The sequence below is a fragment of the Phalaenopsis equestris genome, unplaced genomic scaffold (assembly GCF_001263595.1).
Source record: "Phalaenopsis equestris unplaced genomic scaffold, ASM126359v1 Scaffold000558, whole genome shotgun sequence".
NCBI lineage: Eukaryota > Viridiplantae > Streptophyta > Magnoliopsida > Asparagales > Orchidaceae > Phalaenopsis > Phalaenopsis equestris.
Genome location: NW_018164998.1, coordinates 296,175 through 323,292, shown reverse-complemented (window position 1 = coordinate 323,292; position 27,118 = coordinate 296,175). Strand labels below are relative to the sequence as shown.

The 27,118-nt window shown below is 34.9% G+C and overlaps 1 long non-coding RNA gene across 1 annotated transcript; it reads right to left on the bottom strand.

The window, feature by feature from the left end:
• Positions 1-288: 288 nt before the first annotated feature.
• LOC110029305 lies at positions 289-20,903 on the bottom strand. The gene is made up of 3 exons (XR_002294517.1): positions 20,600-20,903; positions 20,367-20,463; positions 289-747 (listed from the first exon to the last, which is right to left on the bottom strand). It is a non-coding gene; the product is annotated as an uncharacterized LOC110029305 (long non-coding RNA).
• Between the last annotated feature and the right edge of the window lie 6,215 nt (positions 20,904-27,118).

The window sequence follows — 27,118 nt, the reverse complement described above, 5'->3', positions numbered from 1 at the left end:
GAATGTTAAAGAATTTGTTAAGTTAGTTGTTCGAACGCCACAAGATTTAACTTCATGTTCAAAAGTCTTCTCAAGAAAATAAGAACCAAAAAAATCTCACAAATTCGTGAATTTTCCGAATCTTCATAAAAACTACAAAATAAACCAAAAGTTTCACAATATAAAGGATTAAAATTCCAGCCTTAGAAAGACCCAATGCATGCTGACTTAGAAAACCTTGACATTAATTTCAGGCTGAATTAATCCCAAAATCTGGAAATATTTAAAAAATAACAAAAAAGGAAAGTAGAAAAAAAAGGAAAATATCCAAATTTACATGCTTAAATAAAACAGAATCACTAAGCTAAGGAATTCGAACATTACATAACAAATATAATAAAAATTTGATAAAAAGACCTTAGTGATATGGGGCCCACATGTCGCTCTAAAACAGACGTGCTTTCCAAATTCGTGAATCTGACAAGTTGGCTTTCAAGAATGGCTAAAAAATATGTTCTTAAGGAAACCCTTCTAGAGTCTTAATCACATTGATTAGGCACTTGGGTTTGTTGTGGATTCTTGTTGAGCCTCCATGTGTAAGTTAATTCGCCAACTTGTTGGGCTGGCTCATTTAAAGCTTTCTAGCTCTAGGTCTTGTGACTTGCACACTTGGAAGAGACAAAGGTATTTAACGTCCATCATGCTTGAGTGTAGCTCCATTTGAATCATTCTTCCCCGCTTCAAAAAGATTTGTTCTCAAATCAACACCTACATCAAAAAGAGATAAGTCATAAACATTAAAGCTAAGCAATAACACCATACTTAGTGGATCCGATTTATGGGCATTGTCATTAATGCGTTGAAACGGTTCATTGCCCCTTGGCAAGAGTTTAGAATGTCTTCGTTTCGGAAAACTCTTTTCTCACGACCCTTATTGACTTGATTTGAATATTGCTCGGTCCGCAACTCGATATTTTGCATTGCCTTCTCATGAATCAACCTAACAATATCAGCTTTCTTCTTATCATCTAAGTTAACACGTTCACTCATATGTAAATGAGTCAAATCTGAAGGAGTCAATGGATCGAAACTATGAACAATCACAAATGGTGAAACTTAGCTTCAAAATGAACACATACATTATAAGAAAATTCAACATGCAACAAGCAATCTTCCCATATTTTCAAGTTCTTTTGAATGACAGCATGCAACAATAAGTTCTATTCATTACTTCAGTTTGACCATCAGTTTGTAGACGATAAGTGGCAAAAAATAGAAACATAGTAGTTCCCAACTTCCCCACAAAATCTACCAAAAGTCAAGAGCTTTGCATCTCTATCAAAAAAATACTCCTAGGCATACCATGCAACCTAGCAATCTTCTAGAAAAATAAATCAGCCATTGTGATGCATCTTTGGCCATATGACAAGCAATCAACTGTGTCATCTTAGACAACCTATCAACAATTAAAAAAATTGAATCTTTTTGCCTCAGGTAATCCCAAAACAAAATCTATGAAAATATCAACCCAAGGCTCACCAGGAATAGGAAGTGCAGTATACAACCCATGTAGTTATAGTCTAGATTTAGCTTGATTACATGTAATGCATCTTCCACAAATCTTCTTAACATCACGTCTCATATGTGGTCAAAAGAAATGCTCCTGTAACACGCCCAAAGTCTTAGCTACCCTAAAGTACCCCATCAAACCACCACAATGGGCTTCCCGAACAAGTAATTTACGCAAGGATGAATACGGAACACACAACATATTCTTTCTAAACAGAAATTCATCCTGTTAGTAAAATTTATCACATGACCCTTTAGAGCAATATCTAAAAACTTCATCAAAATTAGAATCAAATTCATACGCCTCCTTAATATTTTCAAATCCAAGCAATTTAGTATCAAGAGTGGAAAGTAAAACGTACCTATGAGATAGTTCATCAACTACAGTTTCTTTACCTTGCTTGTGTTTGATCACATATGAAAAATGTCTTGATGCGCTTCACCCATTTGGCATGATGTTTGTTCAACTTGTTATGCCCTTTCAAATGTTTCAAAGATTCATGGTCTATATGAATCACAAAGTCCTTCGGCCAAAGGTAATTTTGCCAAGTTTCTAGAGTTTGAACCAATGCATATAATTCTTTATCATAAGTAAGGTAGTTTAGGGCTGCCCCACTTTAACTTTTTACTTGAGTATGCAACCAGCTTCCCCTCTTGCATCAACACGCAGCCAATACCTATACCTAATGCATCACACTCAGTTTCAAACGTTTTAGTGAAGTTAGGTAAAATAAGTAAAGGTGCATTAATCAACTTTTCTTTGAGGAGTTTGAATGTCTTTTCTTTTTCCTCTCCCCAATTAAATGGACCAGTCTTCTCTTGTTCTTCTACCCCCTCCCCCATGCTACTATCTAGAGAAACCAAACCGCAAGTCTGTCACTGCAAGAAAATGTTGCAAGTGTCACGGATTCGAACATGTGGAAGCAGAAGGCACAATCAAGGGAGTGATTTATTTCACGGAGCAGGGTATTGTTAAAACCTAGGGTATTGACACCATAGATCATGAAGAGTAGTTTGAACGAGAATTTTTATCTGATGACGTATTTCCCCGAGAAATTCCCATATTTGTGGATATTTCCGTTGTCTTTCCTCTATGTGATCAAAAGGAACATGCGAATTTTGATGAGATTGTGATTCCTACTCTCCTAGAAGGTGGAGAGCTTATTGTTGAGACATATAATGATCACGCAAACCAAAAGATGTCAAACTTTAAAATTTCAATGGATGGTCTTAGTAACAATCAACCAATAGCATCCCCGGAGCTACACTGTCAGCCCTCACCCCAGTGTTCCATATGAAGAGACAAAAGGCCAATGTAAAGCTCTTGTTACTGGAACGCAGCAGAAAATGCCAGTTCTCCAAAACTTCAAAAGTCAGAGGGACCTGGAAGATAATAAGAATCACCCATCAACCAAACTCTTGCAATCCTCAACCTCGCTGAGGCCCAACTTGTCATATAGATGAGAAACATATGAGATATTTACTTATTCGGAATTTGGCTCAGGAGAACCTATTTGGTGGTATACCTCCAGTTCAAATTATGCCAAACAAGAACAAATCAAAAGAGAGGTAGCAAGTGGAAAAAGCCCCTAAGATGTTTTGGTATATGGTGCACTCGCCAGTGAAGTTCAGGGGTGGCTAAAAACGACACGAAAGCTTCGACCTATGGTGTGAAAGCTCTCCCAACCCAGGAGGCTGACGTTGGCCTCACGAGCCGGTCCTCAAGGAAAGGGTTGTCACACTCTCTTTCTTCTCTCCTCCCGCCTCTTCCCTCCTTTCCTTTTTAATTTTTTTTTTTATTTTTCCTTCCTTTCTTATTTTCCTTCCTAGCATTTTTCTATTTTAAAACATTTCCTAAAATTAAAATATGATTTTTATTCTCCTTCATAATTTTAAATCATTTCTCAAATCTAAAATCTGACTTTATTCTCCTTCATTATCTTAAAAGTTTTTCCTAAAACCTGAAATCTGATTTTATTCTCCTTCTTATTTTAGTGTTTCCTAATTTGGTCAAGTCTCCTTACAGATAGGAGTTGATGTGCCTAGAGTTAGGGTTTTATTTTTGCTATCTGAATTCAGGTTTTACCCTGGGTATTTTCCCTTCGAGGGTTATATCTGATGTCGAGGTACTGCTTTGGTTGTCCCTCCCTCGTCCTAAGTGGTGATTGTCTCCACGGGTTCGGGTGATGCTGCAGTTGTAGCTCGACCTTGACGAGATATTTATTGATTATTTCATCCTTTTGCTGCTGCTCGCTGGCTCCAGCACCCCAACAGCTTCCAAACTCCCCCTGCACCCTGTCCTCCCTACACCCAACCAGCTGTAGCCCAGCTTCTTCCTCCCTCCAAATTGCTGCCAGCCTCCTCCCAACAAGGTCGCAGCTCTCAATACTCCTCCCAGCAGGCTGTCGCTGCCCCCTGCAACCTTGGAGGCCGTCGTCAAGCCTCCTCCCTGTGCCCAACCAGCTGCAGCTTAGCTTCTTCCTCCCTCCAACCTGTTGTCAGCCTTCTCCAGCAAGGTTGAAGCTCTCCATACTCCTCCCAGCACGCAACCAGCTACAACACTTCTTCCTCCATCCAACCTGCAGCCAGCCTTCTCCCAGCAACCCCGATAGCCAACAGCTGGCCAATGAACTCTACCTGCAGTTTCTCTGCAGGCCACAACCACCGTTGCCCCTTCCAAGCTTCCTCCAACTGTGGTTCACGTCCCTACCCTCGTTGATTTGTTAACCATCCCTTCCACAATAGCGAGTCACTTCTCTAGCCTTCACCGTAGCCACCTGTCTTACATCACCGCCCGAGCTTCCTCCTCATCAAACTTATTGTGTCTTCTTTTGTCAAGTCTTTATTTGTAATCCTTTGTTTTACACTTTTGTTTTGTGTGTCGTCTTTTGAGTTTTCATTGTAACTTTGTTTAAGTCATTAATAAAAGTGTGACATGTATCTTAGTTTGGGTTAACTCCGATATGAGCATCAAGTGAATAATTTAAATTAGCCTATTAGACCTATTATAAGAGCAAAAGCTAAGGCCCAAAAAAGAACAAGTGCATGAAGAAGAGCCCGTTTCAAAGCCCAAGGCAAGACCTAATGTTTAAATTATTCATATATAAATTCATTCAAATTTTGTATTTTAGATATCTTCGGAATCATTTATGGTTGACCACCTTAATAACGGAGCATAGAAAATGAAAAGGTAATGAGAATATTGAAAATCCTCACCATAAATTAACCAATTCCTCTTTCAATTTTTTTCTCATAAACTTTTAAACTTTGCCACCATAAACTTTTACTTATAAATATAACTTAATTTGTGATAAAAATTTTAATATTAAATAAAATATTTTAGTGAAGAATACCCTTTTCATTTTGTATAGAGTTTGGTAGCCTTAAATCTTCCTTATCTTTAGTGAGATGTGATAATTATCATTATTTTCTTCATCATTATTTGTTCATCACATATATACCGATCTAGACCATTTTAATACTATTCTTCACATCATAAACCTCCTCCAAGATCAGCCACGATTTTATGCCTTAAAATAACTCAAAAAGTTCACTTGTAGCTCTCAACCAACCTAGACAAGACTAGGACATAAATTTGTTCTCCACTTCTCGACAACCACCAAACCTAACCATCTATTCCAGAACACAAATAAAAATCTTAAGTTAACACTTCACAAACACTTTTAGCAATTTACACCACAAAACTCATTCTCCTAAATTAATCTTCCAAATTAAGCCAAACTAACTAGAGCTAGACTAGTCTTAATATTCCAACCATTATACCACTCCCAATCCCTCATTACTCCAGCCAAAACACTTGATTACACATTAAATGGAAAATATGGGAAAGATCCATCTGTTTGAACTTCACACAGCTTTTGCATTTTAGTGGACATGGTGTTAAGCGTTCAAAATACATAAAAATTGCTGCATATTTTTGTGTCAATGTTGTATTATTTTGTACTTTTATGGCATTTGTTCTATGTTTTGTGCCAGAAATTTATAGCAGAATAAGTTAGAAAGAAAATGACAAAAATATTGTAGCAAAATACTGTAACAGCACCACAGATCTACATTTGCAACAATACGGCGCTAATCCATGAAGAAAAAGAGGCCAAAGCACAATAGCTTAGCACTACAACGCTATATTTTGAGCACCACAACACTTCCTATATAGTGCCGCAACACTTTACATTTAAGGCGTCGTTACGTCACGACATGACTATACATTTTTTTAACTTGCTTCAAAAAAAATTAAAGGAGTTGGGGAGCAGTTTTAGATTATTTTGGAGACTTAAGTGAGGATGTAAATATGGTGTGCAACAAAGTTTAAGGGGTGGTGAGTGCACAATGTTTTAGTAGAGAAGAGGAAGAGCAGTGTGTAGAAAGTGTTTTGTGTTGCATGAATGTTAAAAGGGAGTGACAATAAAGGTCAGAGCAACATTGTGCAAGGAGCGAGTAGATCAAGATACTTAAAATTAGCAATATCCAAGAGAAAAACCTAGTGCACTAATTTCCTTATAATTTTTTGTAAACTCTTTCATATATATAATGAAGCATTTGTATATTTTGGTATCTAAAATGCTTTGTGGCAAATTGTAGTAATTTTTTCACTAAATTTTTCAAACAATAAGTTCTAAATAACAATTCTTTGAACTTTGTTCACTCTATGTCCAAATTCATTTTGTGTGGTGGTCATGCATATATTTCACATTTCATGTTGTATTGTGATATCGATAGTGTCTATGATTAAAATAGGGAGTGGTGTGACTAAAACTTTATTAGATTAGACATACATCTTATAGATTTTAGCAATCAATAGACAAATATCCTAGCTTCAAACTTTTCTTAACAATACACAAAATAATTTAGTGTGGTGTTAAGATTTGTTTCTCTATGGCATCGAGTTATTTTCAATTGTCAAGGAACTTTGAGATTAAACTTATGACTGTTGAATTTTAGTGAAAGAGATGCAAATTCAAAGATCACTTCATCGAATAGAACACTTAGATTATCTGTTTGCCTTAAAATTGAGAAACTTCATGTGTTGATAAAAATAGGGAATCAAAATTGATACTTAGAAATCTCATTTGACAAAATTGTCAAATATCCTCATATGAATAATAGCTGACCTACCGTATATAACCAAAAGCGATAAGCATACTTGTGTAAGCCTATTTGGAAATCAATTAATCCATGCGTCATGGCTCTAAAATCATGTCAGTCATTCCAATAAGTTTGAGATTAGTGAATCACTTTTCATAATATATTTATTTTATATTAATTACTTAGATAAATAGTATATTTCTTATAAATCTATAGTATAATAATGAAATCTAAATAGAGAACTCTACCGCAAACCTGACCAATATCTATGTGATCCTATCCTCACAGTTTTGGCTTGAGTGGAAACATTGGTAAGGGAGTCTCATACTCAAGACGCTTGTAAAATTTGATAAAACTTTCTTTAGTTTTTCTAATAACTATTTCGGGTAAAATTAGTCTTTTGTATAATAAAAACTTAAAGTAATTTACAATCTTAAGAACTTGAGCTTTGTAGATCAAAACATTTTTTTCTAACATTTAATATTAGATCTATAAAAACGACAATAAAACTTGGTGCAATTAAAGCTAAAAAGAACTTTGTTAAAATCACCCCCACCTAGAAGTTATAATGACTTAAAATTCACTTTATTTTTGTATCTATAATTTAACTTTCACTCTATTTTCTCTCTTTATTTTATAATATAATAATATATCACACAAATCAGTTTCCCATAACCAACTTAAAAATTTGACCAAAATGATAGATTCTTTAGACCTTATGATTCATTTAAAAAAAAACTAAGACCAAAATGCTATTTGAGGTAATAATATATCACTCAAACCAGTTTCCCATAACCAAGTTAAGAATTTGACCAAAATGATAGATTCTTTAGACCTTATGATTCATTTAAAAAAACCTAAGACCAAAATGCTATTTGAGGAAAATAGGATCTAGATTCAAACATTAAAACAATCAAATACAGATTATCCTAAATCATCTGTAAATAGAAACCCTACCCTGCCTTCTTCCCAAATAAATAATACATCATTAGAAAATGATAAATCTTAAAAATCTCATAAAAGATAACCCAACTTTAGAAATGGAAATAAAAGTGGCCATCCTTATTAAAATGCTCATCACTTTAATGATCCTTCTAGATGAGTTAAAATTGATGTTGCCATCCATGATAGCACCCATGAGCCGAATAGATTCTTAAATTGATGAGACCAGATGGATGAATTCTTTAACTGGCATTAGATAGATGACAATCAAAAAGTTGTATTTGTTGAAATGAAATTGATTTGACATGCCAAGATTTATTGGATTAATAAATTAGCTAAAGAATGGAGATTGTCACTTAAATTAAAATGAAGAAATATGAAGAGCCAATATTATCCTATACACCATAATAAGAAACAACATGGGCAGTAATCAACTTTAATAAAATATAGTATCAACGTAACTGAGTATTTAAACACTTATGAAGGTTTAAATGCTAGTATTGATTATGTTAATAATAATTTGCAACGAGCAAATAAATTTAGGGGTATTTACATTCGTACCACCTATTTTGTCGGTATTTACATATCTAAAACACTTTTTTACATTTATACTGCCCAAATCTTTCATATCACATAAAAAATACAATCATTTTGACTTATAAAAAGTGAAATACACAGTTTCATGCATGGGTAAGGTAGAATGTAAAAATTAAAGTTTAGGTGCTAGATATGTAAAAACATATGAATTGAGTGGAATTTAAGTCTTCCATAAATTTAACATTAGATTTAGAGTGAGCAATAGGAATGAGTTAAACTATTTGATCCTCAAATATTATAAAATGCTTTTCCTAATGTTTTATTAGTAGAAACTTAAAAGAAAATTGTTTCTCTTTCAAGATCAAAGAGACAGTTGATCCACTTCATCTAGTAAGTCTAATGTTAAACTCATTCTATCTATTGCCTAACCCATTTGTACAATGCTCATATCGATGCTAAAAATATAAAGAATATAATTTACCTTAACTATCGCAAACAGGTCATATGGAAAATCAATGTAAAGCACATATCCTTTTCTTAGAAGAAACTAAGAGTCTCTCGTAGATGAAGTGAAAGAATATCATGATGATACACCCCTTTCTTTGAAGATCTAGAGTACATAAAAGACACTTCAATCAAGACTGAGGTGTTTGACTATAACGTAGAATGTGACTACGACTGCTTGGCACGGGTAGCATTCCAATGCAATGGTGCTTTTTAAATGGTAGGATACATCAGATCTCGTGGAATTTTGCCATAAATGCTATTGGGATTTGTGTAAGAGGAGCATTATGGTGGATTTAGAGCTTCAAAACATATTTATAAGAGAAAATTATTCTATTCAAGAGAGTTTACAAAGTTCCTGAACCAAGTAAAAATGCTCCCAAGACAATTTTCTCAAGAGGGACCTTCCAAAAATTTTCATTGAGAGGAATTCCTAAGAAGGCCGTCTAAGCATTACTCTTGAGAGATTCTCCTAGGAAGGCACTAGGGATATGTCACTTAGGTAGAACTCCTACAGACATAACATGGACATGCCAATGTTTGATCACCTTTTTTTTTCATTATCATAATGGACACAAAGGTGGCAAAGATAGCATCAAATATTCAACAAAATATTGAAATTATACCAACTTATGGACAAACTTTAGTTGGCCCACACTTAAAAATAGTTCACTTAATCTACATCCCAATCCTAACACTTAGACTCTAGGTTGACTTGTCCCCTAGAGACCCAAATGGGACCACTCAACACCCCTTAGACCTATCCCACTCAACCCTAGTCAAACTTAGTATAGTTTATCTTTCAAGCTATCCTTGAGACCAACACAGAAACTAGGAATATTTAAAATGATGGTCCTACGAGTAACCTAGTGATCGAATGTAGTCCTCAAGGAACCCCTCTATTTTTTTATATTAAATAATGTGAGAGATATGCAATAGTTTCTACCGTAGGAATACATGCTTAGGATTGTTGAACGTGTCTAAGTTTGATTGAGTCAAGGTTGTTCCTTAATCTTAGAAGTTAGTTGTCGTATTCTTGATTCTGTTTCTTTTTTCTTGGTTGTTTTTCAGGACCATTTTGTTAGTGGTTTGTTATTTTTCAAGCTTTAAAATTGTAATGCTTCACGTTAATAAAAGTGTGGGTTCTGATTTCCCTTCAATCTACAGCAATACATTTTAGTTTTCTCTTCTTTCTCATTTCAAGAAACCAAGAATTTGGTATCAAAACTCTCTTCTTAAGGGACTTGTGTGTGAGCTTGAGCAGTTATGGAGATCGAAGCTAGTTTTTCCTCAGTTGCTCTACCAATGTTTGACAGAGATAACTACCAGATCTGGGCAGTATGCATGGAGACATACCTGGAAGCATTGGATCTCTGGGAAGTAGTGTAAGAAGATTATGACATTCCTCTTCTCCCTGACAATCCCACCATAACACAAATTAAAGCACAAATAGAAAGGAAGACAAAGAAGTTCAAGGCAAAAGTCTGACTGTTTGTTGCAGTTACCTCCACGATCTTCACCCGTATCATGTCATTGAAAACGACAAAGGAGATCTGGGAATATCTCAAAACTGAGTATGAAGGCGAAAAAGGAATTTGAGGGATGCATGTGTTAAACTTAATTCGTGACTTCGGGCTGCAAAAGATGAAGGAGACAGAAACCATAAATGAGTACTCTGACAGACTACTCAACATAGCAAATCATGTCAAATTATTGGGTTCTTCTCTGGAAGATTAAATGATTGTTGAGAAAATCCTTGTAACAGTGTCTGAAAGATTTGATGCTACCATCACCACCTTAGAAAACACGAAGGATCTGTCAAAGATTGTTTTGACATAACTCTTAAGTGTTTTACAAGCACAAGAGTAAAGGCGTGGTAATGAGGCAAAAAGAAGCCGTCGAAAGAGCTCTACCAGTCAAGCATCAAGACGATGAAAAGAATAGGAGGCCCAAGAACAAGAAGTTTCAAGCTACAAGTGGACAAAGCTCTGCATCTGGGAATAGAAGCAAAACTGTAAATAAAAGATTATAAGTAAAGAAAGATTACCCTCCATATCAACATTGTGGCAAGAAAGGTCACCCTCCTTTCAAATGCTGGAGAAGATCAGATGCAAAGCGCAGCAAGTGCAATAAAATGGGACATGAAGCTGTCATTTGCAAGAATAAAGATCAGTAGAATGGAGATGAAGCACAAGTGGCAAATCAAGAAGAAGACTAACTTTTCGTTGCAACTGGTTTCACGAGTTATGAAATAAGTGAAAACTGGCTCATTGATAGTGATTGTACTAATCATATGACACATCAAGAAGAAGTTGTTCAAGGAATTGAAGAGCACCAAGTCCAAGAAGGTCAGAATTGGGAATAGTGAATATATTGCAGTCAAAGAAAAGGGCACCGTAGTCATTGCAAGCTGTTCAGGAACCAAGTTGATCACCGATGTTCTCTATGTACCAGATATTGATCAAAATTTGCTCAGTGTTGGTCAATTAATAGAAAAGGAATTCAAAATGATGTTCATGGAGAAGGCCTATGTGACAGAGGATGCTACAGGCCAAAAGATGTTCGAAGTTAAGATGGCAAGGAGGAGTTTTTCACTCAATCCAATGCAGGAGGAGCAATCAACTTTTCTAACCAAAGATAGCCTCTCAATGGTGTGGCACAAGAGGCTCGGGCACTATCACTACCAAGGGCTACTGCAGATGAAGTCCAAACGGATGGCAATTGATCTTCCAGAATTTGATGATCACATATCGACCTGTAAGGCTTGTCAATTTGGAAAGCAAAATAGAAAGTCATTTCTCAAGTCAGCATGGAGAGCCACCTATAAGTTGCAATTAGTCTACACAGATGTTTTTGGACCTCAGAGAACTCCTTCATTAGCAGGTAGTCGATATTATGTTGCTTTTATTGATAATTTCACTAGAACGTGTTGGATTTTTTTCTTAAAATTCAAATCAGAAGTGGTTGGAGATTCTCGAAGTTCAAGAAAATTGTGGAAAATCAAAGTGGCAACCAAATTCAAATATTGAGGTCTGATAATGGCAAGGAGTATACCTCAGAAAATTTCAATGCATTTTGTGAAGAAGCTAGCATTGAGCATCAGTTAACAACCCCTTACACTCCGCAACAAAATGGAGTTAGTGAAAGAAGAAACAAATACAACTTAGAAATGACTAGATGTGTATTGCATGAGAAGAATCTACCCAAACAATTCTGGGCAGAGGCAGCTCGTACTGCGATTTTCTTGCAAAATAGACTGTCGACAAAAGCAGTCAAGGATCAGACACCTTATGAGGCTTGGTATGGTCATAAACCTTCTCTAAGTTTTCTCAAAGTATTTGGTTGTTTGTGTTTCACTCATGTTCCACAAATCAAGAGAGACAAGTTAGACAAAAGAGCACTTCCAGGCATCTTTGTCGGCTATGCACTATTGCAAAAGCTTATAAAATTTTCCAACCACAAACTGACAAAATTGTTATAAGCAAAGATGCTCACTTTGTGGAAGATGAAGAATGGAACTGGGTTGAGGCAAAGAAAAATGACCAAACTGTAGCAGATCTCCAGCTTAAGTTTCCTGAGTTTCCTACTTCAAGCACGGATGAAGATGAAAATTGGCAGAATGAGTTGGTGGATGATGCTCCTGTGAGAGGTACTAGATTACTCACTGACATTTATGCAAGATGCAATATAGGCGTGTGTGAACCTGCAAATTTTGAAGAATTGGATGGCTGCAAGAATTGGATGGCTGCAATGAAGATGGCTGCAATGAAGGAGTTGTCCATGATTGAGAAAAACAAAACATGGGAGTTGATTGATCGACCCCAAAATAGGAAGGTGATTGGAGTCAAGTGGGTGTACAGAACCAAGCTTAATGCTGATGGCTCAATCAACAAGCATAAAACAAGACTTGTGGTAAAAGGCTATGCTCAAGTTTTTGGTGTGGACTACTTAGACACCTTCGCACTAGTTGCCCGTTTGGACACCATAAGGCTTTTGCTTGCTATAGCTACTCAAATGAATTGGAGAGTGTATCAACTTGATGTAAAATAAGCATTTTTAAATGACATTTTGCAGGAAGACATTTATGTTGAGCAGCCTGAAGGCTTTGTGAACAAAGGAGAGGAAAGGAGAGGACAAGGTGTTTCTTCTCAGGAAGGCTCTTTATGGGTTGAAACAAGCTCCAAGAGCTTGGTACCAGCAAGATAGATGAGCATTTGCTGAGCTTAGGCTTTGAAAAAAGCCTGTCTGAGGCCACTCTTTATGTCAAACATCAGAGTAATGATGTTTTGATAGTCTCTCTTTATGTTGTTGAACTTTTGCTGACAGGAAATAATTTACGGCTAATTGAGGACTTCAAACAAGAAATGATGAAGGTTTTTGAGATGACAGATCTTGGGTTGATGACCTTCTTCCTTGGAATGGAGAATAAGCAGGCTGAGCATGAAGTCTTCATCTGCCAGAAGAAATATGCCAAGGAGATTTTGAAAAAGTTCAAGCTTGAAGAATGCAATGAAGCAAGCACTCCTATGAATCAAAAGGAGAAGCTATGTAAGGAAGATGGAGCTGATAAAGTTGATGAGGGATATTTTAGAAGTTTGATTGGTTGCTTGATGTATCTTGCAGCAACACGTCCTGATATTTTAAATGTTGTTAGTATCTTATCCAGGTTTATGCACTGTGCAAGTGAATTGCATCTCAGGGCTGCCAAAAGAGTGATTCGATATGTCAAAGGTACAAGTGATTTTGGTGTAAAATTCACAAGAAGCAACGAGTTCAAGCTGGTTGGCTTCTTTGATAGCGACTAGGGAGGTTCCATTGATGATATGAGTTGTACTTCAGGCTACTGTTTTACTCTTGGATCTAGTATTTTCTCATGGAGCTCGAAGAAGCAAGAAACTGTAGCTCAATCCACTGCTGAAGCAGAATTTGCTGTTGCAACAGCTGTTGTCAATCAAGCTTTGTGGCTGAGGAAGATTTTAATGGATCTCAATCTGGAGCAGAAAGAAAGCACTGAGATTTTTGTTGACAACCAAGCTACCATTGCCATTTCCCATAACCCTGTGTTTCATGTGAAAACTAAGCATTTCAACATCAAGTTTTTTTTTTCTAAGAGAAGTGCAGAAAAAAGAATTTGTGACTCTGGTTTAATGCAAATCTGAAGATCAGTTGGAAGATTTGTTTACAAAGCCACTTCCAATCAGCAAGTTTGAGTTCCTAAGGCAGAAACTTGGTGTTCGCAACTCCTAAAGCAAGGAGGAGTGTTGGAATACATCCTTAGGATTGTTGAATGTGTCTAAGTTTGATTGAGTCAAGGTTATTTCTTAATCTTAGGAGTTAGTTGTCGTATTCTTGATTCTGTTTCTTTTTTCTTGGCTGTTTTTCAGAACCATTTTGTTAGTGGTTTGTTATTTTTCAAGCTTTAAAATTGTAATGCTTCACGTTAATAAAATTATGGGTTTTGATTTCCCTTCAATCTACAACAATTCATTTTAGTTTTGTCTTCTTTCTCATTTCAAGAAACCAACATCTAAGAAGAAAAGAGCTATAAGCCACGGGCCTAGCTTGTCAAAGGTGTGGATCATAGAAATGAGAAAATGAGAGAACCTCCAACATGTCTAGCCATTTAGAACCATAAAAATACTAAGCAGCAATAATGTGAGAGGCTTAATTAAAGGTTATGGTATCATTGAACCCCGACTAGTGTTCAATGGGATAAATCTTAATGTTCACCTCATTTTTTTAATGTGGTTAACACATTTTCCTATAATATGTTTTTAGTCTTTAAACCTGTTCCTAATATAAGATCCCTTAGTAGGTTCCTCTAAGTGATTTGATATTGATTATAATGTTTCACTAACCCTAAGCTTCAACAACAAAGAACAATAACAAAAAGTATTTATCCCGCTAAGTGGAGTCGGCTACATGAATCATTTTTTTCCATTTTGTCCTAATGAATATTATATTTTCATTTAATTTTAACAAACTAAGATCATTTTTATATAACATAACCAAGTCTTTTTTGGTATACCTCTACCTTTTTTAAAAACAAATTGAATATAAAACATCTACTGTCCTAACTAGATCATCAAATGATCGGTGTTTAATATGACCAAACCAACTAAGACGACTCTCTCTAATCTTGTCTGCAACTGGAGCTACACTAACCCTTTCACAGATATATTTATTTCGCATTTTGTCTCTAAGTGTAAAGTCATTCATCCACCTAAGCATTCTCATATCAGCAAAGACTAACTCTTTTAAAAGCTAACATTTTGCTTCATAAAGCATTGCAGATCTCACCACCATCTTATAAAACTTTTCTTTAAGTCTAAGCGGTACTTTTCCATCACACAATAGGCCTGATGCATTCCTCCACTTCAACCATCCAACTTGAATTCTACTAATAACATCCTTATCTATATCACCATCACTTTGAAAAATAGACTCGAGATATCTAAAATGTCCACTCCATTTAATGACTTGATCACCCATTGTTACAAGCCCGCCACTGGATCTACTACTATTAAATTACATTCCATGTTTTTAGTTTTAGATCTACTTAAACAAAAGCATTTAGACTCTAAAGTTTATCTTCATAATTCAAGTTTTTCCTGAGCTCTTTCTCTTTTGTTATCCACAAGAAATGACATCAACAGCGCAAACAGTACACCAAGATGCATCCTACTGCAAATGACCAGTAAGAACATTCATAAATAGAGCAAAAAGATATGGACTTAAAGTTGACCCCTAATGTAATCCAACTGAAATAGCAAAATACTTTGTCAATCTTCCTTTTGTTCTAGTATGCATATCTTTAAAACTTGAATCTAAGTCATATCATTTGTTATCTCTCAGGAAGCTTAAAAATACATTTGGCTTATGTGATATCTTATAGAAGCCCTACCTACTGTAGCTTCATCCAAAAGACCCCTTTGATTTTAAAAGAATCCAAATGATCTCTAACTCACCGGATAAATTTAGAAGAACAATTATAAAAATTATTGGAGAAGGCTAACTGCTAGAAAAAAAAAGTAAAATCAAAATAAAAACTCAGGGTACCTCAAGTCATCGTTACAATCATAGACCTCATATATAGTTTAGCTTAACTCTACTCTGACTCCAAATTTTCTTCAAGGCCTTCGGACTCGTCCTAAAGCTTCACTTATGGGTAAAGCAGACATGATCAACCTAATTTGACTAACCTATAGTAACCGAATGGAGCCCAACCAATAAAATCAACTCTTTTAATGATAATTAAACGTAATTGCATACTAAGCAGTAATAGGTTACTAGTGTTTAGAATGTTACAGTTGAACAAGGTGACATGCCAACCTTAACTCCATAACTGCTATGCCTGCTAAAACAAAAGGATAAGAAAATATCTTAAATGTGCATCTCTTCAGAAGCAGATTTTTCTGCTGCAACAGGCACCTAGTGGGGTGTGTAAACCCAAGGTTGCTCATGTGGCTGAAAAGAAGAAAAGGTTGCTTTGGTCAATGAGGACATCAATAATTAGCACTAGAAGAGTTTAAAGACTATCATAATCCAAAAAAAAAAGCAAACCGTGAAATAGTAAGTGAAAGAAGCGTTGATGAAATCTCAATAGATCTCATCTATTCTAAAAAGTATGCTCTACCGAAAGGAGTTTAATACCAGTGCAATATCATGAAAAATTTATGCCACCATCTTGAAAAATATTCAATGGCATGGGAAATTCTAGCAAACATTTGGCAGATGTTGAGACGAGTTGTATTAATATAGAAAGCAAAAATGCACCTCAATAGGCAATTTATCATTAGTTTCTCGAGTGTTGAATTTTACTAGTAACATTTGTTGATCTAGATATTTTTTCTATAAAAGAATTTACGAGAGCTTAAAACAAAGTCATGATAGGTGATTTGACTGTTGAAAAAGAAAAGGTCGAATGAGCCATTAGTGGACAATATTCTGTGTTAGAAGAATTTTAGACAAAAATGTGAGCATCAAACAATTAAGATCCTGTTGGAAAACATTCATTAACTAGCCGCATTCATTTTAAATAATTGACCATAAAGATGTTTGAGAACTTATGGAGCAATGCCTATAATCTACAGGAAGAAATCTCATAGTTGATATTCTTAAAAGAGCAAAAAAAACAATATTCAAAATGCCAAAAGATCTTGGGAAAAAATCCAAAATGGTGCCCGCAATGAAGAAGAAAAAATAACAAATAAGAATACAGGCAAAAAAGTGGTAGCAACAATTGCACAACAATAATCAAAATATGTGGTAAGAAGAAATTCTCAACACCTTTTAGTGAAAGAATGAACAAAATATTTTCTTTAAGAAAAGGCTTTTAAAAATAATTTGAGCATCTGATGTAGTAGATTTCCAACTACCAAAGCCTAAGAAGCTTGAAGAGATAAGCAAGAGTGGTGAACCCAACTACTGCCCATATATTTGCATACTTATGCACACAGTAGAGGACTACTTTATTTGTAAGGACTGTAAAGAGAAAAATTTTGTGGATTCTAGTCAAGGAACCGTGAAGGTAGCCTCAGATGAGTCATATATCCTATTTAATCCATTCAAAGCAGAAAAAAAAATGCTGGAACATTTGTTTGACCAAAAACCTCTAAGAGAATTCTATATAAAATGTAATAATCTTCCATGCAAATATCATACAAGGAACGACAGTCTTTCATCCAAGTTGATCACACAGTTGCAGAGGATAAAGTTGGGTGGGTTTTAGGGGGGGAGGGGTAACGGCCCAAATCTACAGGAGTCCATTGGTGTTTGGCAGGGTTAAGCTTCTTGCCAATTATTTTGTATAGCTTTTTTCTTTTTTAAAAAAAAAATAAATAAAAGATGCATTAAATAAGAATTTTGTTTCTGTCTTCCCTACCTTTGATGAGAATGTTTAAAATGACTTAAATAAAAAAAAAAACAATAACTATAGTAATAACAAGAACTTTTTTTAACTATATTGATTCCAATTCACTCAGAGAACAAGGATTCAACTTCTAATAGTGATTCTCGTATTTTCAATTTATAGGATATACCATTTAGGATTGAAGTGGATTTATTGGATTATGATAATTTGACAAAAGAGATATTAGGTAGTACTGAGGATTAGATAGATGTCACTGTAATCCCTCCACTTTAAAGGATTATAACAGACAACTTTTGTCTTAACAAACAAGATCATATCACCTCTGATGGCACCCAAGCATAAACGAAGCAAGTCGATGGTACTAATAAACTCTAGGCACTAGATGTTCCTCCATAAGAGATGAATAATTGTTAACTCAAAGTTGATTACAGCATACTCGATCATTTAAGAAAGTTGTTCGCTATACTCACCAATTTTTTTTTTCTTATATTATCCAGGAAGATGAGACTTCTAAACGAGGACTTAATCCATAAATTTGTATGGCCCAATTGACAGTAAATTCACTAGACGAGTCCTGCTACTTCAAAATATTCCAAATGTAGCCATATTTTTTATGAGGATCTATTGCTCGGAATAGCCAACTACAGTCGTCCATTTTATACACTGTCAGCCATTCATAGGGGTGAAATCTACTAGTCCATTATATTTTATTAGATTTAGGTTCAAGGCACTATCTCAATGGAGGTTCTCACCTTAATTTTGGATCTAATGCAAACTATTTATTCTTCCTCAGTTATAAATCCACAATTTTTTTGGTTTTTCCTCGGCTTTGTATTATAGGAATATAAGACCAAAATTTGTAATAACAAGACGAAACTCCAACAAAATCTAATTTCACAAATATAAAGCATAACTTTGAATAATTTTGAATACTTTCAAGCTTCTTAGCATCTAGTACTCCTTACTTTTTCTCCTTTGACAGCCAAAATTTTTTTCGATTTAAGTTATGCCGATTGAATTTTAAAATAGCATCCTAAAAATTAAACTATAATATTTATAAAAATGAGAATTATTCTTTAATCTAGAGTATTTTTTTTTTAGAAATCACCTTTATAGGAATATAATTAATTATAAGGGCATACTTATATAAGAAACTTATACACTAGAACAAAATAAATCATAGCTTACCTAAATTAGGTAAAAGATAAAATCTCTAGTAACATAGACACAAAATTTTGAAATCTTTGATTTTATAATTGAATATATTATAGAATAATATGTCTATCATTTAAAATAATAAATTATTATCAATGTTGTATTTGATCATAAAAATAATTTTTTAACATTTATAGTTTAATTTTCCCACACATTCATCCAAATTGGTTAAGTGATGCAATTTTGGACTTCAATGGATTGGCACCTCCACGGTCTCCACAAAAAGGCAAACAATAGTTGCACATGATAGAAAACTAATGCTCATTGAGAATAACTTAATGTTGCAACAACTTCTTCCAGTAATTAGAAGCATTCAATATGGCATGCTAACAGGAGTTAAAGATGACAAAATTGATTGAAGTTGTACAAATGATAGAAACAATGTGTATGGAAGCCTGTATAAAAAAGTTAGTCATCTGAGAGAACGCCCAAGAACTTTTCATGGGTGAAAAATGTTGACCGAGTGGCGCTAATAATCTAAATCGGGTAATGTACCAAATAACCATTATAACTTACTATCAATGCAAGCAACAGGATATAATAATCATTTAGGGGTCTTTGCCAAATGATCTTGTGTTATATTTTCTTCAAACATGATGGTATTCATAAAAGTATAAAGAAGATGAGAATGCTTATTTATTTTAGGTTGATCAATGGAGGACACATGGAAACTAGCACGTTCAAATGGAAGAAGAGAGAGAAGTAAAGCTGCTTGCTATTATAGGAAAGCAAAAGAGAGAATCCATACACCACAAAGAACTTGAGGTTTATTCAAAGCCTCCTTCTTAACTTGTTCTTTTACACGATGTGAAACCTACATCATGTCTGAACTCAGAATAGATCATTTTGACCCACTTCTATAACCTGATGTAGGCTACATTGGTTCACAGTCATCATCACCAGCATAGGCAGGGGATGAATAGCCATCGAACAGATCGATGAACCTAACATCATTGGCTTACATAACTCCTACAGGCTAAACCTCTTCTACATCAGTTGTATCTTTTTGTGTACTTGCTCAATCTCAGCCGTTCCTACTGAATAATTGGTATAACATCCCAAAATCAACCTTCAAGTTTTTTAACATGGTTATGATATATGCTTCTATGTAAGTCATGCCTAGCCTTCAGTTTATCAAACTGATAAAATCACACTACAAGTCCCTCTTCAGTACAACATCTGATATGTTTCCATAGAAAAATTGCTCCGCAAGCAATTCTTTTAAAACAACATTATGTTGCTCAAGCCGTCTTGAAGTCCTACAATTCCACATGAATCAATAAATCCTAATCTACAATATATTGCAAACTAGAATCACCACGATCTACCAACTTGCCTTTCAAGAATCTCTTCACATATGTTGTTCAAGTTAACGATTCATGCCAACAAAAGGTATAGACCATTTATCAGTAATAAGTAATAATATTATTTGTTACAGATCTAGTACTTGGAATTTACTGAAGTGGTATCACGCTTCATTGTTTCAATCTAGCTTACACTGACATATAATTAAATTTCTAATAGAAATCAAGAAACTTAAGCATAAACATTTTAGAACATAATAATAAGATACCGTTCTAGGAAACATCTCAACTTCATGCAACTAAAAAACCAGTAAAACCATTTAAACTGTGAACCTAACCTCTTCGAACGCTACTTAAAACATCGCAAGTAACTCGAGATCGTGAAATTATAGTCCGGCCAAAGTTTCTGTGAATGTCGACTCATCACTAGTCATTCTGCAGGTGCAAAAATGTAAATCAGAATGCCTCTCAAGGCTTATAAAATTACTAATAAACACTTAAATCAACATCACCTAAATGAAAATAAATAAATAAATAAAAATCAAGATTGCTCGTTGAAATGGCTGCTCACATTGCAATTAGAGCCCCTGTATTTGATCTGATAGGAGATATTCACAAGGGAATTGGCAGACAGAATAAAAATCAAATGTTCAAATTCGTCTTTCCCGTTCTCAGCCTTCCTTCAGCTGTCACACTTCTCTTTCATTCGGCCTGTGTGCGACGTCGGGATTTCCACGTAACCAGGTGGAGGTGGAAAGCTGGAGCCCGATCCGCCTCCCTGTTCCCGATCGTCGCGACCGCGCGTTACAGTTAGGGCTGTCAAAAAAAAGCTCGTTGTTGGCAACAGTAAGTTGTCGTGTTCGGCTCGTAGCTTGAATTATAAACTAGCTCAACAGGAACAGTTCTATTCTTTATTTATATAATATTATATTGTATATATTATTTATATAATAATATATTATATATAGTTATATCTAAGTTTAAATTATATAATCTCGTGTGGTAATGTGGTTAGTGTCTTTTTTGTATACATTTGGTTCAGGTTTGAATCTCACACTTTACTTCTATTTTTTTTCAATTTAATTTTTTCGAGCTAATTTCGAGCCGAACACGAGCCGAACACAAACACAAATATTTAATTCGAGTCGAACACGAACACACTGTTCACGATTTGATTTCAAACATGAGCTATTTCGAACGAGCCGAACACGAGCCAAGCCTGAGCTCGCTCAAGCTCGGCTCGTTTATAGCCCTAGTTACAGTTTCGCAAACCGTTCCCGCCTACCGTGTTTCCGCCTTCCCTGTTTTGGCGAAATGAAGCATCCTCTTCTTCGGCAGTTTTTTTAGAGTTGGCTCGCAGCAGAAGGAAGAAAACAAAAGGAAGAAAACAGAAGGAAGAAAGCAGATTTAGTACGGTCTTTTATTTATTTATTTATTTATTTTTTGTTCTTCTTCGGGCTTATCGAAACAGAGGGGAAGAAAGGTAAAAAGTGGAAGCATTGATTGTGGTTGTTCTCGCTGTGGTAGTTCTTGTTTGGCTTCTTCTTAGTGGCTTGTGGCAGAAAGAAATTAGGTTTATTTCTCTTATATGTTTATCCTCTTTGGTTTATCTTGATTTAGAGAGAGAAGAGAAGGGAAGAGAAGTGAGAGAAAGAATTCGCTCTTGTAAGTCGAGATGATCGATTGGTATAAATTCCTCAAGTAGTAAAATTCACTGCAACTCCGTTGACGTAAGCAATTTGTCGAACCACGTAAATCTGTATGTTTTGCTGTGTTACTATTTTCTGGTATGAATTTTCTCGTACTACTTTTCGCTTTGTCGATCGTTCTCCTATCGTATTTCTATATATATACCACAATAACTGTTATCAGAGCTTTGTTCGGATCTAAGGAAGAATGATGGCTGCAGATGAAGTAAATGTTTCAAGGATCGAGAAGTTTGATGACACAAATTTTGGTTACTGAAGAATGCAAATAGAGGACTATCTCAATAGGATGAAACTTCATCTTGCATTATTGGGGAAAAGACCCGAAATAATGGATGAGACTAAATGAAATTTGTTGGATCGACAAGTTCCGAGGGTTATTCGATTGACTTTGTCGAGTTACGTTGCACACAACGTCGTCAAGGAAAGGATGACTACATATCTCATGACAGCCTTATTAGATATGTATGAAAAGTCATCGATGAATAATAATGTGTATTTAATGAAAAAGTTATTCAATTTGAAGATGACGAAAGATGTTTCTGTTGCTCAACACATGAATGATTTCAATATTATCACAAATCAATTGTCGTCTGTTGAAATTGATTTTGATGATGAGATACGTGCACTAATATTGTTGGCATCATTGTCAAATAGTTGGGAAGTGATGAGGATAGCGGTTAGCAGTTCTGCAGGTAAATCTAAACTGAAATGTGATGATATTCGTGATTTGATTTTATCTGAGTATGTGCACATGAAAGATTCTAGCGAAATCTCAGGTTCGAGTTCGGCACTGAATGTTGATTTCAAAGGGAGATAACATGACAAAAACTCAAATATAGGGATTTCAAAAGCAAAGTCTGGTCAGCATGCAAGCTGCTAGAATTGTGGCAAGGTTGGCCACATAAAGAGGAACTGCAAAAATCCAAAAAATATGGAGAATGATAGCACAAATGTGATATCTGAAGAAGTAAAAGGTGCACTATTGCTGGCAGTTCATAGTTCTGTTGATGATTTAATGCTAAAGAAGTTCAATGATGTCACTCACTACCAAGCACTTGAGAAATTAGGCCCTCTGTGGGCTGGACTATGTAAAGAGTTTAAATTTTATTTAATTTGACTTTCTATTTTGAAAGGGTTTCTATTTAATTTATGTCAAGGAAATATTTTATTTAGTGTTTTATTTTGAAAATTTTTAAGTTCTTTTTTTTTAAGAAATTTTATTTAAGTTTTGTATAGTAGACTTTTCTCGTTGAAAGGATTTTGTTAATTTTGTTAAAGTTTTATGTAAAATTTTTTTTTTTTTTGAAAAGGTTATCTTTTGAAAATGTTTTGTTTAAATGTTTTTTTTAAAGAGTTTTGTTCTTGTTTTGTTAAAACAAATTTATCTTTGGTTATTATGAGTTTTAAATACAAGCTAGAATGATTCAGTTTAAGAAAATAAGTTTATGAAAAGATTAGATGCTTTAGCATACATAGACATATTTTATTCTCCTCACTTTCATAGCTCACTTAAGTAAATATAATTCTTTTTAAAATACATTTATATAAGTTTTTTTCCCTTACACAAATTGTTCATTTGGAGCTCTTTTGAACATATATATATGTGTGTGTGTGTGTGCATATGTATATACGTATATATAAGTTTTTTAATAAAAATAGTTCATTAAAATTTTTGTTTAAGTTAACGTCACTCAACTATACAAATTTTTGCAAAACTCTTTATCACTGCCCAACTCAGGAAGATAGCCAATTTTGAGAATGTAAGCACAATTTATTTTATTTTTTTTTTGCTAGCTAGATATTCTAAGCATGCTCGCCTCCAAAAACCATTAAATCACAACTTTCTTACTTGCATGAACATAAGCCATAAGCATGGAAATTAACAAGAATATAAAATCACAAACATGGTTGTTTACCATTGCCCATAAATTCACATGCATTGAAGTTTTACTATTGCACATAAAGCCAAAAGCATGAAAGATTTACTATTGCGCATAAATCCATATTGAAATTTAGCTTAAATATAAATTAACAAATGGATTTTCATATAGGACTAGCACATAAAGATTTAACATGTACATAAACTAGCACATAAAAATTTTACATGGACTTTATAGGACTATTAAAACATTGCATAGAATGTTATCACATAAAGTTTTGCATGAAAAATTTAGAATTACCACTTTGGTTTTGCATAAAAGATTATCACATAGAGTTTTGTATCGAATGCAAGGCTATCATATGAGGTTTTGCATGAAACTCTATTATATGGAGGTTTAAATGACACATAAAACTAACACATGGATTTACAATAAAACTAATTATAAACCACATTGATTTGCATAGAATATACACCACCACATAAAGATTCAACACGCACATAAACAAACACATGATATTTTATGTAGAACATACCTTAAATTGCATGAAGGTTCCCTTTCGATTTTTTTTTTCATTTTTTTAGGGCTTTCACGTAAGCTTGGAAAAGTGAGAGGAGAGGAGATTTTGGTGAGGTTTTTGGGTAGTAGTAAAGCGAAGAGGAATGTATGTGAATTAGGTAGGGTTTTGGGTAGTGGCGAAGTGAGAAGGAGGTTGAGTTAATTAAGTTGGGTTTTGAGTAGTAGTGAAGGCAAGAGTGAGTGTGGAATTAGTGTATGGGTATTGGTGAAGTGAGGAAGAAGATGAGTGAAGGTTTAGGGCATCAGGTAGAAAATGGTGAGAGAGAGAGAGAGAGAGAGAGAGAGAGAGAGAGAGAGAGAGAGAGAGAGAGAGAGAGAGAGAGAGAGAGAGAGAGAGAGAGAGAGAGAGAGAGAGAGAGAGAGAGAGAGAGAGAGAGGGGAGGATGGATTACGAGGTTTTGGGTAAGAGAAAGGGAAGAAATAAGTTTTGGATAGCTAAGGGTGAGTGAAGTGATGAGGGTTTCAGCTACACCACGGTTGAGGGAAAGAAGTGGGTTTTAGGCAAGCTCTAGGTGAGGGAAGGAAGTGGGTTTCAGGTAGGCTGAGGGTGAGGAAAGTGATGAGGATTTCGGGGAGGGTAAAGTTAAGGGAAGTGATGAGGGTTTCCGGTAGGCCATGGTTGAGAGAAGGAAGAGTGTTTCGGGTAAACTTGGTCTTTAGGTGTGGGTTAGTGAGAGGGAGAAAGGGAAGAACTATGTAGGTTTTCAGCCAATGGAAAAGATAAAAAGGGAATGAGAGAAGACAACATACGATGGTGGTTTTAACTGCCACATGTCTTGAATACTTGTGACTGTTAAAACCGCCACCATGGACATGTAAAAAGAAGATTTTTACATACATCGCCTGCAAAAAGAATTACACCCAATTCAACAGTAAATACAATCAAAACACTAAAATATGGCTAGAAGGTCGTGACTAACCCATCTTAAAATTCTTTGATCATTCAATATTTTTAATATTGAGCAAAGTTTCATCATTTATCAGTAAATAATATTCAATTCAAAATACAAATATGTTTTCATTGACAACTCATGGAATATGAAATTATAATAAAAAAATATAAAAATCATGCAACAAATTAAAAAAATTCTTGGGACTAAGAAGTCATAAATTATCCATAGAAAAAAGAAACTAAAAGTTCCTCGCGATAAAACTAGCTGGAAGGGCAACCACACAATCTTGATGTAGAAAGACCTCCGAAAAACTAACTGGAAGGGTAACAACAAAATCTTGATGTATAAAGACATCCGAAGCTCACATCTTGCTTTTCTTCTGCTTCAATCCAAACCAAAAATCATTGAAGAAGGTAACCTTGGTCTTTCTTCCCCATCCCCTAGCTCACTTTGCCACTCTTCAAAACTAAGTTCGCTCTCATTAGAAGTGGCATTTTAGAAATAACCCAAACTTTTCAACAACGTCATGTTGGCCGAGCAGGATAAACACAACCTCCAATGAAAATCGGGGAGGACATTCACAAGAGCATTAAAACATTGTTGAGGGAAGTTTAGTATAACACAACTTTGCTTTCAGGGGTGCAAGTTTAAAAAAAAATTGAATAATTGGTAAAATTATTTAGTGAATACAAAGACAAGAACGATTAAATAAAAAAGTAAGAAAAGTTATACCGGTCCCATCCTTATCTATATGTCTACCACTTTATCTATGTACGAAATTCACTTTCTTTTTATTCAAAATAATGATATTATAATGTGGTGTGAAATTTTTGGTTGAAATTAATCCAAAAAAATAAACTTTTAAGTGTTAGATATATAAATACATAAGAATTGGATGATATATATATATATATATATATATATATATCCAAAGTAAAAAATACACAGTAATTCCAAAGAAAAAGTTTCTTAATTAGTATATAGTATCAAGATCAGTTGATCGGGCATCTGCTTGTCAGTTGTAAGTCCCTTCTGGTATGGGGTTCGATTCCCCCTGAGAATAGGGTGTGGTACTCGAATTATAAAAGCCAGAGAAATGACCAGAGGCTAAATGGCCGAGGCTCGTATCATAGCCTCTGGGAGGCTCATATTATAGCCTCTGCTCATTTCTATATATATATATATATATATCTGTGTGTGTGTGTGTGCGCGCGCGCGTCTCATACTCAAATCAGTTGGTCGGGTATCTGCTTGTCAGTTGTAAGTCCCCTCTGGTCTTGGGTACGATTCTCCCGTGTGTAGGGTGTGGTACTCGAATTGTTAAGCACATGAGGGATGACCGAAGCTCGTATAATAGCAGTCGACCATTTGTGTGTGTGTATATATAATATATATATATATATATATCAGTTGGTCGGACATTTGTTTGTCAGTTGTAAATCTCATCTGGTCTGAGGTTCGATTACCCCCGAGTGTAGGGTGTGGTACTCAAATTGTTAGGTGCAAGAGGGATGACCAGAGCTCGTGTATATATATATATATATATATATAATTTAATCGTATTTAATCGCATGTTCACGCGGCTTGTCCAAAATGAATCAACTCAAGACGACTTACTTTAGGGAACTGCCAGTCGGACTGCAAATTGCCAGTCATATCAAACCATTAAACTAATTGGTGAAAAACGGCTGTGCACAAACAAACTTTGTATTTAAGGATCACACCTACTATTCTTCAATTGTCAACTTTTACAACTACGGCTATTTGGCTTTATGTTAACTCACAACTTGCTGCGAAATTAAGGACAATAATTTGCGCCTGTACTTTCTCGTATAAAATAAATGATCGAAAAGAAAAATGTTATTTCATCACCTGGTGCTGTCAAAGCGGCTCGTTGTTCGCGAACAACTCGTGTTCGGCTCATTCGCTTAGTTAACGAGCCGAACATGAACAATATGAACAATGTTTGTTCGTGTTTGGTTCATTTTGGCTCGAAATACTACTAATCAATTTTATATATATATATATA